The sequence below is a fragment of the Piliocolobus tephrosceles genome, chromosome 19 (genome assembly GCF_002776525.5).
Source record: "Piliocolobus tephrosceles isolate RC106 chromosome 19, ASM277652v3, whole genome shotgun sequence".
NCBI classification, from domain to species: domain Eukaryota; kingdom Metazoa; phylum Chordata; class Mammalia; order Primates; family Cercopithecidae; genus Piliocolobus; species Piliocolobus tephrosceles.
In genome coordinates, this window is record NC_045452.1 from 44,925,340 (window position 1) to 44,942,831 (window position 17,492).

Consider the following 17,492-nt stretch of genomic DNA (forward strand, 5'->3'; position numbering starts at 1 on the left):
AATATTTTAAACCAGCTTCAAATTCTCATTGAAATAAAGTAACCATTTAATTTATTGCCCAAACTGGAACATTTTTTGAGAATAAAAGAGAGTGCTATTGATAATTTTGTAGGGAAAACGGGCCACCCAGTCTGGGCCACATGGCCACCCTCTGTGGCTGCATTCATTTCTCAGCCCTTCCCATGCAAGGATGTGGTTTTACCTTTGCTGCAAATCCCTTTGTTTGTGTTCCCCAGCAGGTCCAGTGTGTTTTATACACAGTCGCAGCAAAACCAAGGGATTAGCTGTATTCCGGCTGTAGTTAATTCACTGTTTCCAGCTAAATGCAAGCCCAATCTCAGCAATTAATGTGGCCAGATCAAATCAGGTTCTCTTTACACCTGTTCCCCTGCTTAATTGGGTTCTTGTTTCCCAGGGGGACTCAAAGGCACTGAGAACCGTTATCTCAACCCTGGATTAGGAAGGCAGCATCAGACCCCCAGACATCACCATCATGCACAGGCGATGTCCCTGAGACAGCTCCAGCCCTTGCGTGTCTTAGAAATGTGTCTTGACAACTGTGATGCCCCCGGCATGGCCGAGGGAACGATTCCCTTTTTTGTTACAGACTTCCTTTCAGGTCCTCCCAAGGGAAGGACGTGTTCCCAGCGGTGCTCCTTTCTGAGGTAATTGTTGGACAGGAGTCAGCCAGTTAAGCCTGCCCACCTAATTAACAGAGTCTGTTATGATTTATCAAAATAATGAGATAGGGAACAAAGACACTGCTTTACCCCCAACCCACCCGCCTGATATTTTGGCCTCTTTTCTTCCTTTTGGAAGATGACCCAATATTAATGAGAAATGAGTCACTTATTGTTGGGGTGCAAATAGAGAGATAAATGACATCAGTAATTAAGTCTCAAGCCCTCTTTGGTATAATGGAGCCATTTGTCAGGCAATATTATTCAATTAATTAATTCCATTAGGGCTACCACACTTCTCCAAACCCAGCCATTCAACCGTCAGCTCTGATGTATGATACAAAAATAGAATGGTTAATAAATGCATCATGAAACCCAAAAGAAAGCATTTTCGCCATCACAAGAAAGCTAACTAGAAGTGCGTGATTTGTGAATGTGTGAAGCGCTCACGGCCAGCCGCAAACCCCCTCATTGCGGACTGAAATGTATCTGGTTATTTCTCAGTTCAAATCTCTAGGAAGAAAAAGGGAGTTGGTCCAGCTCAGCTCATCTTCTTGTGCCCTATCAGTAACCAGGGAGAGGAAAGGAGTCGGGTGACATGACATGGAACTGCGCAAGGGACAAGGGCAGGCAAATACAGTGGTAGGGAAGGTATCTAGAGCAGCAGCTCCCAGCCCATGTGCTCCGCATAGGTCTGCTTTCTTTCCTGTCTTGCCAAGTAGAGGAGAATCCTAACCTTGGTCTATGCCCATCCACCTCTCATTGCTCACAACTCATGTTACTTTTGTCTCCACTGATGCTCATATTAATTAATAAATACACCTTCATTCCCTCTAATTCCATTACTCTTTCTGTTCTCCTTTTCAACCCTTGTCAATTGGTCTCAGAATTCTTTACCTCCCTCCTAGTGGGAAATTTGCCTTCAGAAAAAAGAAAGGTAATGGTCCAGAACCACAGTTAAGGAAAGTCTGTCTAAATGAATGAGTATCATCATATTCTAGAGAAAAGCCAGAAACGCCTTATGAATCTTGACATATCCCAATTTACCTCTTAATCCATCTCCAAATCAACCTTTTCCTTTGACCAGCAATATCAGCATACATAAAACACCATCTCCGTGTTGCACTTATTGTTCTGTTCTGCTTTGATTAGGTACTAATACTCCAGGAGCACTGGGATCTGCTCATTTTCATTGTGACGCAGCAGTATTTCAGCCAAGTTCGGAATTAAATATGCCTTTATGTGCTGGCATAAAAAGCTATCTACCATTCCTAGGAAAACAGCTTCTATTCCAAACAGCTGACTTCCAAAGTCCAGAACATAATCTGTTTGTAAGCTGTGTGGCTGCCTACACAGTTCCAGCCCCTTTTTTCTCACCTCCCAGCTAATTAAGTAATCTTTTGTTTCCTGAGCCCGTTCTGTGGACAGGAGTGTAAATCAATCAACAGTGAAGGCCTCCAAAGCCTGCAAGCCAGGATGAGCAGGAACATTGCCAAGGGCAATGGTTCCCAAACTTCAGCCAGCATCAGAGTCGCCTGGAGGATCTGTCACAACAGATTGCCAAAGATCTGGGGTGCAACCCAAGAACTGGCATTTCTAATCTTCCTCCTAGTGGAAAATTTGCCTTCAGAAAAAGACGGCTCAATCCAGGGAAGAACCCGGCCTAGGGTATATGGGATAGAGGTACGGGGAGGTAACTAGATGTTCAGAATCCTCAGCAGCCAGCCACATAACCTAGCTGGTCCAAAACCCATCCTCCCCTGGGACGGATCATGACAGAGTAAACAGCCCTCCTTGGTCTCCTCTGCCTTAATCTGTAGGCAGAGATTACACCCTAGCTGAGATGAACAATTGCCTTGGAATAGGTCAACATCATGTGCCATTTTATCATTAAACCTACAAATGGTACAGACAACTCCCAAGATTTGGGGATTTCTGAATGTTTGTGAAAATATTTTGTTTTCTCTGCTGCTTCTTGTTGATGTCACACATACCCAAAGACATTCCACGGGTTTAATAAGGCTTGGGCATCTTCTCCCTCTGTTCTTCGTGGAAGACTCAGATTCTCATCCATTTCAGAGATGGATGGGGACCTTGACGGTTTTAATTCTATGCACCATGATTGCAAGGGTCATCTGGTCCAGCATTTCCCAAACTTCTCTTGAGTCCCATTCACAGAGATATGCAATCCAACCAATCCCTTAGCAGTTTGTGTTCGTGTCTTCACGTTGGTGTGTCGTTTTAGTGTCTTGGCCTGGGTTCCCCTCAGAAGGCACAGCCTGCAACAAGGGCTTTGTAAAGGAAGATTGGTTTGGAGAGTGATCTCAGCAGACAGGAGTTGGGGCCTGAGGGTGTGAAGCAGGGAAGAAGGGAAAGAAGGTGGTGACCTGATCCATCTCATCTTCTGGGAGGATCCTCTGAATTTGCAGCCTAGGGGAAGAAAAAAGGGAGCACTAATTTACAGACTCCCATCCCCTTTTGGCCAAGAGTTTCCTCATGGAGTGTTGACTCCCTTATACTTCCAGGTTGCACAAGCCTCAATACCAGGATACTGTATCAGAGAGGCCCAGGGCAGAAAGGGAGACACACAGTGCAGCTGAAACAAGGCACCTTCTGGTTATACTTGTTTTAAGCTGGCTGCCCCAGCAATGGCTGGTGTGGAAGATGGGTCAGAAGGTGAGAGATACACACAGCAGATGTCCAGTATAGTGTGTATGCAAAAGCAGAAAATGATAGTCAAAATATTTTCTATTTCATCAACATAAATTTCATGTTAGCTATAATCTTTAATCAATATATTTAAAATTTTAATCAAATGTGAAGATTAACATCAAGTTTCAAGAGTGTGTGGCTAAAACCCATAAATCTTACAATGTGCCTACATGCCTCATTTCTAGAACCTTCTACCATATCTGTGTCCACAAGATCCAGGAAACAGTGACTACACAATAAATTTTAAGATAACCATTTCTGGGCCACCAGACACAAGGAGGACATCAATAAAAGAGTTATTTTGTGTCAGTTGTTGGGTGCTCAGATTAAAATAAAAATTGAAATTAACCAGGAATTGAGGCATCAAAAATTGCTTTCATGACCTCATGTCTGAAATTCTTATATTTTGTGCTTAAAATATCAGCTAGCTGCTATTTGTAATCACTTCTTTACAACAATTTGTTCTCTATAAATGAAAACCAAAATTAGACATAACTGTCCCTGTCTTTTTTTTCTGTAACACTGGCTTTCTGAGGTCCAGGGGCAGACTTTGACGAGACAAAGGCCATCTTCAGATAAAGTGAAGATTATCATGAGGCAATTTACTGAATTATTAACATGAATTTCAACATCTGTGTTGCTAATGCTTCTAGACTTTAACAAATGATCCATTCAGGATATGGGCCAAAGAACATATGGCTAAGAATAAAGACCATTTGAAACCGCACGGGAGTTAGCATCTTTGGGGGCTCAGCACACAGTGAAATTGACTGAGGCCAAATCACAAGCATGCTCAGTTGAGCAGCCCCTACTGCCGCGCATGCGTACATGGGACGCACTCAGGGGCTCCGAAATCATTCTGAGATGAAGCAGGGAGGTATTTAAATATTTCGTAAAAAATGTTTTATCATTTGAAATTTTCAAAAATGTGCAAAAGTACAGAAACTAGTGTAATGAGCCCTCAAATATCTCACCCAGCTCAAACAACCATCATGGCTAATCTTCAATACTTTTTAAAAAAAATTTAATCAGGCATTCGTTTTGCTCCTAAAGACAGGACGCCCGGGAAGATTTTCATGACCCTCTGAGGGTTTGTGACCTGGTGTCTCTTTGGTTCACTGACCTTATTCAATCTTCTCTTTATACAAGGGAATGCTATGCTTCTCCCATTCTCTGGCTATTTCTCATGCTCGTAGCAAATTAAGTGGGCTCTGTCTATGATTTCAGCAACGGTGACATATAATCCCAGTGTTAAAGGATGGAATTTTCCAATGCACAAGCAGCAGAAAGCGAACAGAGGAAACATTGCCATGAGCAGAGGCTCCTCAACACAGTATCTCCGACTGTGCTACAAAGCCACCCAGCGTGTGGATGAAAAGTGAAAAAAAATCTGACAATTGAGTGATTGTTCTCTCTCTACAAGCAATCCTACTATTTCTAACCCCTCCATGGGCTGCACTGGCAGCATGCAGACATTGCCTAGGTCTTCCTGCAGGGGCCGGCGAGCCGTTGTTTTCCAACAGACCAAGATCTGACACCAGGATTGCAGTCATCAGAACCTTTCCCCCACCTCCCCCGACACGGAAACGAAGAAGGAGCTGAGCCGGGCAGCTACTCACCTTGTCTCATTTGTTCACAAAGAATCCAAAGCCAGCAACATGGATCAGCTTCTTGCTTTTTGTCCAACTACTTGCCTACAACTCTAGAAAAACAACAGAGGTCTGCCAAGAATCTGCAGTCCCTTCAATCTCAAAATAATGACTAGCCTATCCAGTGTTTCCATCCAAGGAATTGTTGGTTCCTACACAAGAAAACCCTTTGGGGGGTGAGAGTCAGGAGTCCAAGAAAGGCATGTGGTTATTTTTGCCCCTTTCTGGACCCCATCTGCACTTTGGAAAGAAAGGAAAATCTATTTTTGACATTGGCTATTCAGCTTTCAAATAACATCAGCCGTGAAAGCATATCTAATTTAAAAGCCGATTCAAAGTTTTGCTTAACATTAAGGCGACTTTTTGGTCTCCTTCTGCTTCCTCCTGCCTCAAGCACAAACACAGCTTCACATTCACATTCTGTTTTCTTGGCAAATATGAGCTACAGTTTTGGAATAGGTTAGAGAATTAATGCCTCCATTGTCATATGACAACTTCCATCTTTTTAAAAATAATATACCAGAGTGATCAAGTGGAAAGCTTCATTTTTTCATTCAGATTACAGCACTTGTAAGACTGGCCACTGCATTCAATACAATTTGTCATTAAAGAAGGAATTATGTGGTCACGAGATATGAGAGGAAAATGAAACACAGCAGGGTTGGTGGAGGGAGAGCATTAGGATAAACAGCTAATGCATGTGGGGCTTAATACTTAGGTGATGGGTTGATACATGCAACAAACCACCATGGCACATGTTTACCTATGTAATGAATCTGCACGCCCTGTACATGTATCCCTGAAACTTAAAAATTCAGTTAAATTAAATTTTTAAAAAAGAAAATGAAACACAACGGGATCAGGGGAAAGAATGGAAAGGACATGGTAGTTCTGGAATATTATGTTAGGCACAGGGGTCGTTATACATCAACCTTGAGACTAAAAAGGCAGGGAACAAACATGAAGTTCACTGGGACTTTGCAAAAACTAAGAAGTATTGGAGTGTCAGTGACAACAACATATCTGCATCCAGCCTCCAGAGTGGCTTCCCCTCACCGCTCCTTGCTTGAAGAGAAAGCCAAGAATTTGCATTTCATTGTTTTCAAGAGAAAAAAACCAACAAACTAGACTTCTAATAGCCATGAAAGCATTTGCAATCCAGAGTTCAGCTTGTCATTTAGTTAAAACAGAAAGCTGCGCTATTTTACCAAAATGATTCCTAACATGAAAGGATGGAGTTGTTTTTGCCTTTAACTCATTTCAAAGGCAAAGAAAATTGCTCTTCTTCAAAGCCTTTGGTTGGAATTGTTCATCCAAAATAAAATAAAATTAGAAAAACAAAGCAGCTCGCCCTGCCCGCATCCCTGCTTAGTAAACACCCACCTCCTCCCAGCTGGAGCCTTTGGTGGACGCTTGGTTGTGCCACTACCTGACCTTCTAGCTGTCGATGGACACTTCTTACCCCTGATAGCTACCCTGACCTATCAATTGAGGCCCCTGAAGGACTTCAAGTAGGTGTTTAACTGGTGGTGTTGAGTGACTGCATTTAAGAATTATAAGACTTTAGTTGCACTATTGAATTAATCTCTTTTTATGAAAATAAGAGAGATGAGAGCGAAAGAAAATAAAAGCCACAGTGGATGGTTAAGTATCAGACTTCATTAGACATGGAAATAGTAATAAAAATATTAAACTACAAGGAACCTTGAGTTAGAATCCCCATGGGGGATGAATTGGACTAGTATGCTTGCGTCTGCCCATTACAGGACTTCAAGGCTCATATCCCGTGAAACCCCAGTCCTGGGCAAACCTAGGGACAGATGATCGCCCTACAGGCTGCCAGTGACTCTTAGAGACAAAAATCCAAGTGTTGACTTAGTTGGAAATCAGAAGGCTCATCACAAATGCTCATGTACATCCTGTACCCGCCCCACTGTGAGGCTCCATCTCAGCCTCCTGTTTATTTCCTTCCTTGCGCTTAAAATAACATGAACATTGTCCTGTTTATTCCTTTATTGTCTGTTCTCCTTACTCAGTGTGAGCTCCATGTGGGCAGGGGAGTCAGCCTGTTTCCCACTGAAGCCCTAGAACATTCCCCAGCAGACAAAGGATGTCCAAAAAACATGTCATAAGTGCAGAACTCTCCCTACCAAATTACTGAATTGGACAGAATTACTGTATTCTATGGATTTTAAGAGGCACAGTTTTTCACAGGCTAACATCGCTGAGATCCAGATGCAACTTAATCAGTAGCATCTTTCAAAAGCCATCGGCCATGTGCATCCGCCCAGCTGTAGTTGTTCACATTGTCACCACTTTGATTGAGATCTGTGCATTTGTTAGTTTAACCTCAGAGTTTAACTGCTGTGTAGGAATCTCCCCAAAGAAATTTCACTATGATTCAGCACTGAAATAACAAGCTATTTTGTAGTCTGAAAGGTACAGAAACCAAGCAGTAGGATGCAAAGGTGGTATTAGTGAACGACATTTATCACAGAAGGAATGATCATGAGTCCATATTTTCTTGCAAAGAAACAATCAACTGCACCAGAAACCTCGCAAAGGAAGATACCCACCAGTTGGACACGCTGCGTTACTTTCTATTGCCGAGTTATTTGTTTCATTGCCAAATCTCTAGAAGAGATGAAGATTAATTTAAAAGGAATCTGATGTCATTGATTCATATGTCATTCAGGACTGTCATTAAAGGCATCTGTCACTGTGTTGCCAGTGTTTTTCCTCTCCTATTGGTATATAAAATAATGGCTGGTCGTACCATCAAGGCATTGTAGATTGGACTTGATGAAATAAGATACTGTAGGCTTTCCCAATCTTTTATTCAGGTCTATGAAACAGACTGCCCAGAGACCATCAAGGAGATTGCTGGCACATGGCAGGGTCAGTAGTGTAGCAACTCATTCGGTCTCTACAACTTTCCCAGAACCTTCTGGTGACTGAGTTCTCCATGGGCCCCTACTCTGGGTGAGGGATGAGACAAAGGGCCTCTGGCTCTAATACCAACTATAATTTTCAAGTCCCCATACATTTCCCATGTTGCCCCCTCATGCCAAGTACTCTGTTGAGCTAGCCTAGTCCTGCCTCTCACCCTGGACTCCCTGCAATGCTGAATGATGGCCATTTGCAAGGCCTCATTATTATCTCAGCACTGCCCACCAAGTCCTCTCATATGTTAGTGTACGATAAATCTCAAACACTAATTCCAACGTGTACATCATTGGCAGTTATCTACCGTCTTTGATGACAGTAGCTGCATAATTCTGGAGAAGGGATTTGTGTATCTAATTGTGTCGCTTCAACAAGACAGAAGCAGCAGAAAAGCTCAGAAATGGTGCAGGTAGAACCACACAAGACAAAACCTGGTCAGTAACCCAAACAGAAGCGTACAGTTAGGAGAGTCATTAGAGAAAGTGCAGCCCACAGTTATCAACAGCGATCACATGTTGGGTTAAACAAAATGTGCCCATTTTTCTTAAAGTTTTTTAGAGCCTCTCAATGCATTTTTGGATGTTGAAATCATTTCATAGTTTGTTCATTCATTTTTTTGTTCTCCAGATAACTGAGTGCCCACACTATGCCAGTTTACTCTGCTAGGCATGAGGCATAGAAGAATGAACAAAAAAGATACAATTCCTACACAGCATATAGCATACAGCAGGCTTTTTACTTGGGCCACATAGACCCTCCCTCCCAGTGGTTCATAATTAGAATGCAGAGGTCTAAGGAATTTCGATGGGAAGAAATTACAACATTGTCTTCACTAACCTCTCACTGCTAGAAATCATTGATTTCTTCTCTGTCACTTGTTTCACCTTTTTGAGAATTTTATATAAAGTGTATCATTCAGTATGTACAACATTTGAGATTGGCTCCTTTTACTCAGCACGATACCTTTGAGATTCATCCAAGTTGTTGGGTGTGTCAATAGTTCATTCCTTTTTATTGCTAAATTGAGTAGTATTCCATTGTAGAAACGTACCACAGGTTACTTACCCATCAACCCACTGAAAGACATTGGGTTGTTTTCTGTTATTAGTGATAATGAATACAGCTGCTATAGACATTCATGCATAGGATTTGTTTGAATACAAGTTTTCAGTTCACTTGGGATTTCTGGGTCATATGTTAATTGTGTGTGTAGCTTTATAAGAAACTGCAAAGTAGGGCCAGCCACAATAGCTCACACCTGTAATCCCAGCACTTTGGAGGACGGAGGCAGGAAGACAGCTTGAGGCCAGGAGTTCAAGACCAGCCCGGGCAACCTGCACCCTGTCTCTCCAAAAAATACTAAAAATTAGCCAAGCGTGGTGGTGCCCACCTGTAGTCCTAGCTACTCAGAAGGCTGAAGCGGGATGATCCTAGAGTGGCTGTACAACCTTGCATTCCCATTGGCAGTATATGAGAAATCCAATTGCTTTTCATTATTGTGAGCACGTAGTATTGTCAATATTTTTACTTTTGCCATTCAATAGGTGTGTCTCATTCCACAGGTTTTATCTCATCAGGGTTTTAGCTGGCATTTCCCTAATAGTCAATATTATTAACTATCTCTTTGTATACTTATGTATTAACAGATATTTGCTAATATTTTGTTGAGAATTGTTGCATATATGTTCATGAGGGATATTGTTTTGTACTTTTTGTACCATCTGTCCAGTTCCAGTACCATGGTAATGTTGGCCTTATAAAATGAGTTGAAAAGTGTTCCCTCCTCTTCTGTTTTCTGGAATAGATTGTGTACAATTCATTTTATTTTTAGAAAATATTTGGTAGAACTTATCATATTTCTTTTTTAAATATTTGGTAACATATGCTATATGGTGTGTGCTAGAATCTTGGCCTGAAGAATCCTTTTATAGAAGGTTTTAAAATACAAGCTCAATTTTTAAAATACTAATAGTGCATTTAAGTTATCTACATGTCATCTTAAGTGAATTTTGGTAATTTGTGTCTTTTGCAGAATTCATCTATTTTATCTAAATGGTCAAATTTATGAGTAGGGTGTGTAGTGCTAACCCTTTTTTCATTCCTGATATCAGTAATTTGTGTTCTATCTTTCCCTCTGTCAGTCTCACCAGAGGTTTATTGAACTCCTCATTATTCTTCTCTATTGTTTTTGAAATTGTTTTCACTTTTTAAATTTATGTACTTAGTTTTATTACTTCCTTCCTTTTGCTTATTTTGAGTGTATTTTGCTCTTCTTTCTCTAATTTCTTGTGGAAGCAGCTTAGATTATTGGTTTGATACCTTTCTCTTTTCCAATACAAATGCATTGTAAATGACGAAATTTCCATCTAACCACTGCTTTAACTGCATCCCACAAATTTTGATATATTTCTATATTCATTTAGTTCAAAATATTTTCTAACTTCCCTGAGACTTCCTCTTTGACCTGCAGATTATGTACAAGTGTGTTGTTTAATTTCTAAGGGTTCATAAATTTTCTTATCATTCTGTTTTTTATACTTTATATGATTTAAGTTCTTTAAATGTGTGACAAATTTGTTTTATGGCCCCAGATATGGTCTACCTTGGTGAAAGTTCCATGTGAAATTGAGAAAAATGTGTATTCTGCTGTTATTGAGTGGAGTATTCTATAAATGTCAATTAGAAACAATTGTTTATCATTTAGTTCCATTTTCTATACACTTGCTGACTTTCTGTTTACTAAGTTCTATTGATCACTGAGAGAGGAATGTTGAAGTTTCCAACTATAATTATGAATTTGTGTATTTCTTATCTCAGTTCTGTGAGTTTTTGCTTCATGTATTTTCAAGCTTTGCTGTTTAGTATATACAGATTTAGGATTGTTATGTCTTCTTGACGAAATGTATTAGGTATTGCCCCTTTTTATCCCTGGTAATTTTATTTGCTCTGAATTCTTACGTTGTCTGATATTACTATAGCCACTCTACCTTCATTCTGATTAATAATATACATCTTTTGAATATATATTTCTTTACTTTTAGCCCACTTATGTCATTATACTTGAAGTGAGTACAATTAACACACTTGTATTACTTATATACTTGTAGACAGTAGATAATTGAGTCATGTTTTAAAATTCATTCTAAATATCTATCTTTTAATTAGTATGTTTGATCCATTTACATTTAATGTAATTACTGACGTTTTTATTTAAGCCTTTTTTTTATTGTTTGTTTTCTGTTTGTCTCTGTATTTTTAGTTTCTATGTTTTCCCTTTGCTTTCTTTTTGTTTACTTAAATTTTAGTTATCTATTTTACCTATTGCATTTTTGTTGACTGTTCCTTTGTGTAATTTTTAAGTAGTTGCTCTAGGGATTAAAATATATATTCTTAACTTTTTATAATCAGTGTATATTTTACCACTTCAAGTGATATATTACCACTATATATGGGTTTCTTTACCCACCCTCATTTATGTTGCAGTTGTCTTACTTGTTATATCAAAATACATTGAAAACTCCACTAGATGATGTTATCATTTTTGCTTTCTGCCATCAAATACATTTTAAAGAAATCAAGAGAAGAACAGTCTATTATGTTTGCCCAGGTATCTACCATTTTTGTTGCTTTCATATCTTTTTGATATTCCAACTTTCCTTCTGGTGTCAATTCCCATCTGCCTGAAGAACATCCTGTAACAATAGTGCTGGTGATAATGAAGCCTTCATTTTTCTTCACCTGGGAATGTGTTTATTTTATCTTCATTCCTGAAGGATAATTTTACTGAATATAGAATTGTAGTTTGACAGTTCTTTTCTTCTAGCACTTAAAAAATGTTCCATTTCCTTCTGTAAAATCTGTAGCTATTTGAATTATGTTGCCCTATAAGTAATGTGCTGTTTTTCTCTGGCTACTGTAAATATATTTTTCTTTAGTTTGCAGCAGTTAATAAGAACGTGTTTGGGTATGGATTTCTTTGGGTTTATTCTATTTGAGATTTCCTGGGATTCTTGAATCTGTAAGTTTCTGTTTTTCCCCAAATTTGAGAAATTTTCAGCCTTTTTTTGTTTGTTGTTGTTGTTGTTGTTTTTGAGATGGAGTCTCACTGTGTTGCCCAGGCTGGAGTATAATGGCACGATCTTTGCCCACTGTAACCACTACCTCCTAGGTTCAAGCAATTCTCCCTGCCTCAGCCTCCCAAGTAGCTGGGATTACAGGCATCCGCCATGACACCTAGCTAATTTTTGTATTTTTTAGTAGAGACAGGGTTTTGCCATGTTGGCCAGGTTGGCCTTGAACTCCTGACCTCAGATGATCCACCCACCTCAGCCTGCCTCCCAAAGTGCTGGGATTACAGGTGTGAAACACCGTGCCTGACCTCAGCCATTATTTCTTTGAATTTTTTAATGCACCACATTTTTTCTCATTTCTTTCTACCAATCCTATTACAAGAGTGTTAGACTTTTGGTATTTCCACATGGGTTCATAAAGCTTGGTTCTCCTTTATTTTTCTATCTGTTTTCTCCGTATTGTTCAGGTTTCATAATTTCTATTGGTCTATATTGAAATTCACTCACTCTTCTTTGTTGTCTTCATTCTGCCATTGAGTCCATCCAGTGATGTTTTTATTTCAGTTACAGTATTTTTCACTTCTGAAATCCCCTTTTGATTCTTCCTTATATCTTCTATCTCTTTTCTAAGACTTTTTTTCATTTATTCCAAGAATGTCTACCCTTACATGTTGAAGTATTTTTATAATAGCTGCTTTAAATTCTGTGTCATCTCAGCATTGGCATGTTGATTGTCTTTTTCCGTACTAGTTGAAATTTTACCAATTCTTCATATGTGTTGAGTAATTATTGATTGTATCCAGGATATTTTGATGATTATAAGACTCTAGATCTTATCTGAATCCTACAGAGAATATTGTTTTGTTTTGCTTGTTTTTAAAGTAGGGAATCGATCTGGCTGAGCTCAGGTCACAAGTCCCACTGGTCTTCTATGGCTTATGGTTCCAATATCAGTTCTGTTTTCCAATACTTCATATCTATCCCTTTGTACATGTACACGATCCAGTGACCAGTCTGAGACCTGGGCAATGGTTTATTTTGTAGTTCAGTTATCTTAGTCTATGTATGTTATTTAGGGTAAGTTCTATTCTTGTATATCCCAGGGGTAAGTCTAGAAGTTCATAAACAACTTTATAGCGTTGCTTTTCCCAGCTCTTCCCACTTTCCAATACTTTCCTGTTCCCAGGAGCTCAATATTTCGGTTATCTGGTCAGAAAGCAGGGGCTTTACTTAGCCTGTTCTGCTATATACTTCCCACAACTGTATCTGTGTCCAGGGAAAAGCAGTAGGATAACAGAGAGGAAAAATAAAAAGCATTGGGGGTTTTCTTCACTCTCTTGGGACAGCAGCTCCTCTGATCACAGGAAAGATTCTCCTACCTCAGAGTTTTGGGCTCCTGTGAGCTCTTGTGCCCCTGTTACCACAGGATTGCCTGGGCACTGGGACACAAGAGAATGAAGAAAAGAAAAAGCAAAACAAAATAGGGGGTTTCTTCACTCCTTCTAAGTATTAGGAGACTTCCTTTCTGCTCCCTCCTTCAAGCCAGACTAGAGGGCTCCTCCTGGGCTCTCTAGTGCCCACTTCTGGGTTTTCAGACTGCACTGAATCCAGACCAGGTGATTCTGGAGGGGGGAAAAATGGTAACTCACCACCAGTTCAGCGGTACTTGAGTTCTGTCTTCTTTACCAATTTGCTGGCTACCCTTTGCTTTTCAGGGTCTTTAAGTAGCTATTCCATACATTCTTGTATGGGTTTTATAGCAACATTCACCGGGAATCAGCGTGGAATGTGCTTACTCCATCTTGCCCTGAACTAGAATCCAGTGTGTTTTATTTTATGCATTTAAAACATAACTCTGGCAAAAGATCCATAGACTTCATCAGCTGCCTAGGATGGTCCATGGCACAGAAAGAACGCCTAGCCACAAGTAAGGAAGAGACATATCGACAATTACTTGCAAACCAGTACACGCTCAGGAGAAGTAGCAAGGATCTTTGGAAGCTCTTGAAGAGAGCTTGAAGAACACCTAGGCTAGTTTGGGTTCAGGAAGGCTTCCCAGTGAGCAGGGGAGGAAAAGTGTTCTCAGCAGGCAGAAAGTCATGCTCACAAGCCAGAGCATAGAAAATGTGAGTCATGGTCTGGGTGTGGTGGCTCGCCCCTGTAATCCCAGCACTTTGGGAGGTCAAGGTGGGCAGAACACCTGAGGTCAGGAGTTCAAGACCAGCCTGGCCAACATGGTGAAACCCCATTCCTACTAAAAATAAAAAAAATTAGCTGGGCATGGTGGTACATACCTGTAATCCCAGCTACTCAGGAGGCTGAGGTACAGGAATCGCTTGAACCCAGGAGGCAGAGGTTGCAGTGAGCCAAGATTGAACCGCTGTACTCTAGCCTGGGTGGCAGAGTGAGACTGCATCTCAAAAACAAAACAAAAAAGAAAAAGAAAAAAGAAAGTGTGGGTCATTGCAAAAAGTTCAGAATGACCGGAATGTGAATTTCTATGGGCTCTTGACGCCATGTAAAGAAGAGAATCACACTGTTTTATTAGATAGCATTGGTGAACTGTTACATTCAATGAAATTCTAAATGCACTGGAAGCTGTCATCTTGATGGTATCCTTCATCAGACCCAATTCCAGACTTCCTTCTCAGTTCTATACATAGACTCTGCTATGTAGGCATTTAACATGTGAATAAGGAATCCATTCATTTTGCATGCTTGGCAACAAACAGTTGTGGGTACATATACCATTGGATAGTTATTTTAAATTGCTGTTTCAGAGATCAAAAATTCAATGAGGAGACAAAGCAAAATACCAAAATGAAGAATGCAAAAGAATGGAATAGCCAAAGGAAAAGATGTTTAATTCCGCCTTTTTGTTATTATTATAAACTAGAACACCTGCAAATAACTGACATAATGCATTTCTCTGTGCTTCTGAAAAATTCAAATTTGTCAGAGCTTAAGGCAGAGCACAAGAATAAATACAACAAAATGAAGAAAACATGTTTAGAAAAAAAAAAGAAACTAAATTCCCAAGAAGGTAAATCCAGCATGCTATAATACAATTCAAATCCCCATAGAGAAACACACACAGGCCTGTTGTGAAAAATTCAGTGGTCTTGCCACAGAGACTATGAGCTGAAACTGACCACAGGCATAGAGCTCATCTCTTCACCATGAAATAGAAGAAAATATAAAGACCATGCATCCACACCACTATAGAATTGCTTACCAAAAAAAAAAAAAAAAAAAAATGACTGACTAAGGATAAACTGAAAATAGGCAATAGAGATAGTAATAGTTCTTAATTTAGCATAAGACAAAATTTGAGCTGGGCACAGTAGCTCACGCCTGTAATCCCAACATTTTGGGAGGCCAAGGTAGATGGATATCTTGAGCCCAGGAGTTCAAAACCAGGCTGGGTAACATGGTGAAACTCTCTTTCTACAAAAAGTTTAAAAATTAGCTGGGTGTGGAGGGTGTGTTCCTGTAGTCTCAGCTACTCAGGAAGCTGAGGTGGGAGAATCGCTTGAGCCTGAGGGACAGAGGTTGCAGTGAGCTGAGATTATACCACTGCACTACAGCCTGGGCAACAGAGACCCTATGTAAAAATAAATAAAATAAAAAGAAAAAAATGTGATGCCATCCTAGGCATCACAATTTGCTTGAAAATCAAAACGGTGAAAGAGAATACATTTGGGAAAACTTCAAACAGGCACTCAACCTTTACTGGGCACCTACTATAAGCCAAGCCTACACTAAGCTCTAGGAGTGTGTTATAGACTGAATTGTGTCTCCCCAAAATTCATTATGTTGAAGCCCTAACCCCTGGTACCTAAGAATGTGACTATATTTGGGGACAAGGTCTCTAAAAAGGCAATTATGGTTAAATGAGATTGTTATGGTGGGCCCTAATCCAATCTGATTGGTGTTTTATAAGAAGAAACTTGGCTGGGCGCAGTGGCTCACACCTGTAGTCCCAGCACTTTCAGAGGCCAAAGTAGGTGGATCACTTGAAGTCAGGAGTTTGAGACCACCCTGATCAACACAGTGAAACCTCGTCTCTACAAAAAATACAAAAAAAATTAGCCAGGCATGGTGGCACGCACCTGTAGTCCCAGCTGCTTGGGAGGCTGAAGCAGGGAAATTGCTTGAACCTGGGAGGAGGAGGTTGCAGTGAGCTGAGATTGCATTGCTGCACTCCAGCCTAGGTAAGAGAGCAACAAGAAGAAGAAGAAGAGGAAGAGGAAGAAAGAAGAAGAAGAAGGAGAAGGAGAAGGAGAAGGAGAAGGAGGAGGAGGAGGAGGAGAAGAAGGAGAAGGAGAAGGAGAAGAAGAAGGAGGAGGAGGAGGAGGGAGAGGAGGAGGAGGAGAAGAAAAAAGAGGAGGAAGAGGAAGGGGAAGGAGGAGGAAGAAGAGGAAGAGGAAGAGGAGAAGGAGGAGAAGAAGAAAGAAGAAAGAAGAAGGAGAAGAGACAACTTGGACACAGCAGAAAGAGACATCAGGAGTGCAGCACTCAGAGGAAAGACCACATGAGGACACGTCAAGAAGACACAGCCAGGTGTGGTGGCTCATGTCTGTAATTACAGCACTTTGGGAGGCCGAGGCAGGCACACCATGAAGTCAGGAGATCAAGACCATCCTGGCCAACATGGCAAAACCTGGTCTCTACTAAAATACAAAAAAAATTAGCTGGGCATGGTGGCGCGCACCTGTAGTCCCAGCTACTCGGGAGGCTGAGGCAGCAGAATCACTTGAACCCAGGAGGCAGAGTTTGCAGTGAGCCAAGATCACACTACTGCACACTGCACTCCAGCCTGGAGACATAATGAGACTCCGTCTCAAAGGTAAATAAATAAATAAATAAGAAGGCAGCCATCTGCAAGCCAGGCAGAGAGGCCTCAGGAAAAACCAAACCCGCCAACACCTTGATCTGGACTGTCAGTGCCCAGGACTGTGAGAAAATAAATATCTGTTGTTTAAGTCCCCACAGTCTGTGTGTGGTATCCTGTTATGGTAGCCTGAGCAGGCTAAAACAGGTGCAAAGGTGGATGGAACTCACAGGCTTGTGAGGAAGTTGACCCGGAGACAAGCAGTGACAATAACCAGAACAGGTGGCAGAGTAATGAGCAAGCGGGGATCCTTTAGGCAGCAGAGAGAACCGAGTCCAACAAATAACCAAGAGGGTCAAAGGATAAAGTTAACTTCAAAACTGTCTGTACTGCTACTCCCTCTAGAAGCTAAATTCATCCTGGGATCCATCAGATTGGAAACGCCATCTGGGGTCAGACTCAGAATCTGAAGCTGCATGCTTACCACAGTAGCATCCCCAACAAGGGATCTGGGATCCTGTTGCCATCCAGATGTAAACCATCCCTGAGCAATGAGCATGAAAAATGCAGAGTTCCATCCATCCTCTAGCCTTAACCCATC

The 17,492-nt window shown here is 40.8% G+C and overlaps 1 long non-coding RNA gene across 1 annotated transcript; it reads right to left on the reverse strand.

Annotated features, from left to right (window-relative positions):
* Positions 1-2,546: 2,546 nt before the first annotated feature.
* LOC111525495 lies at positions 2,547-5,128 on the reverse strand. The gene is made up of 2 exons (XR_002726123.1): positions 5,012-5,128; positions 2,547-3,110 (listed from the first exon to the last, which is right to left on the reverse strand). It is a non-coding gene; the product is annotated as an uncharacterized LOC111525495 (long non-coding RNA).
* Between the last annotated feature and the right edge of the window lie 12,364 nt (positions 5,129-17,492).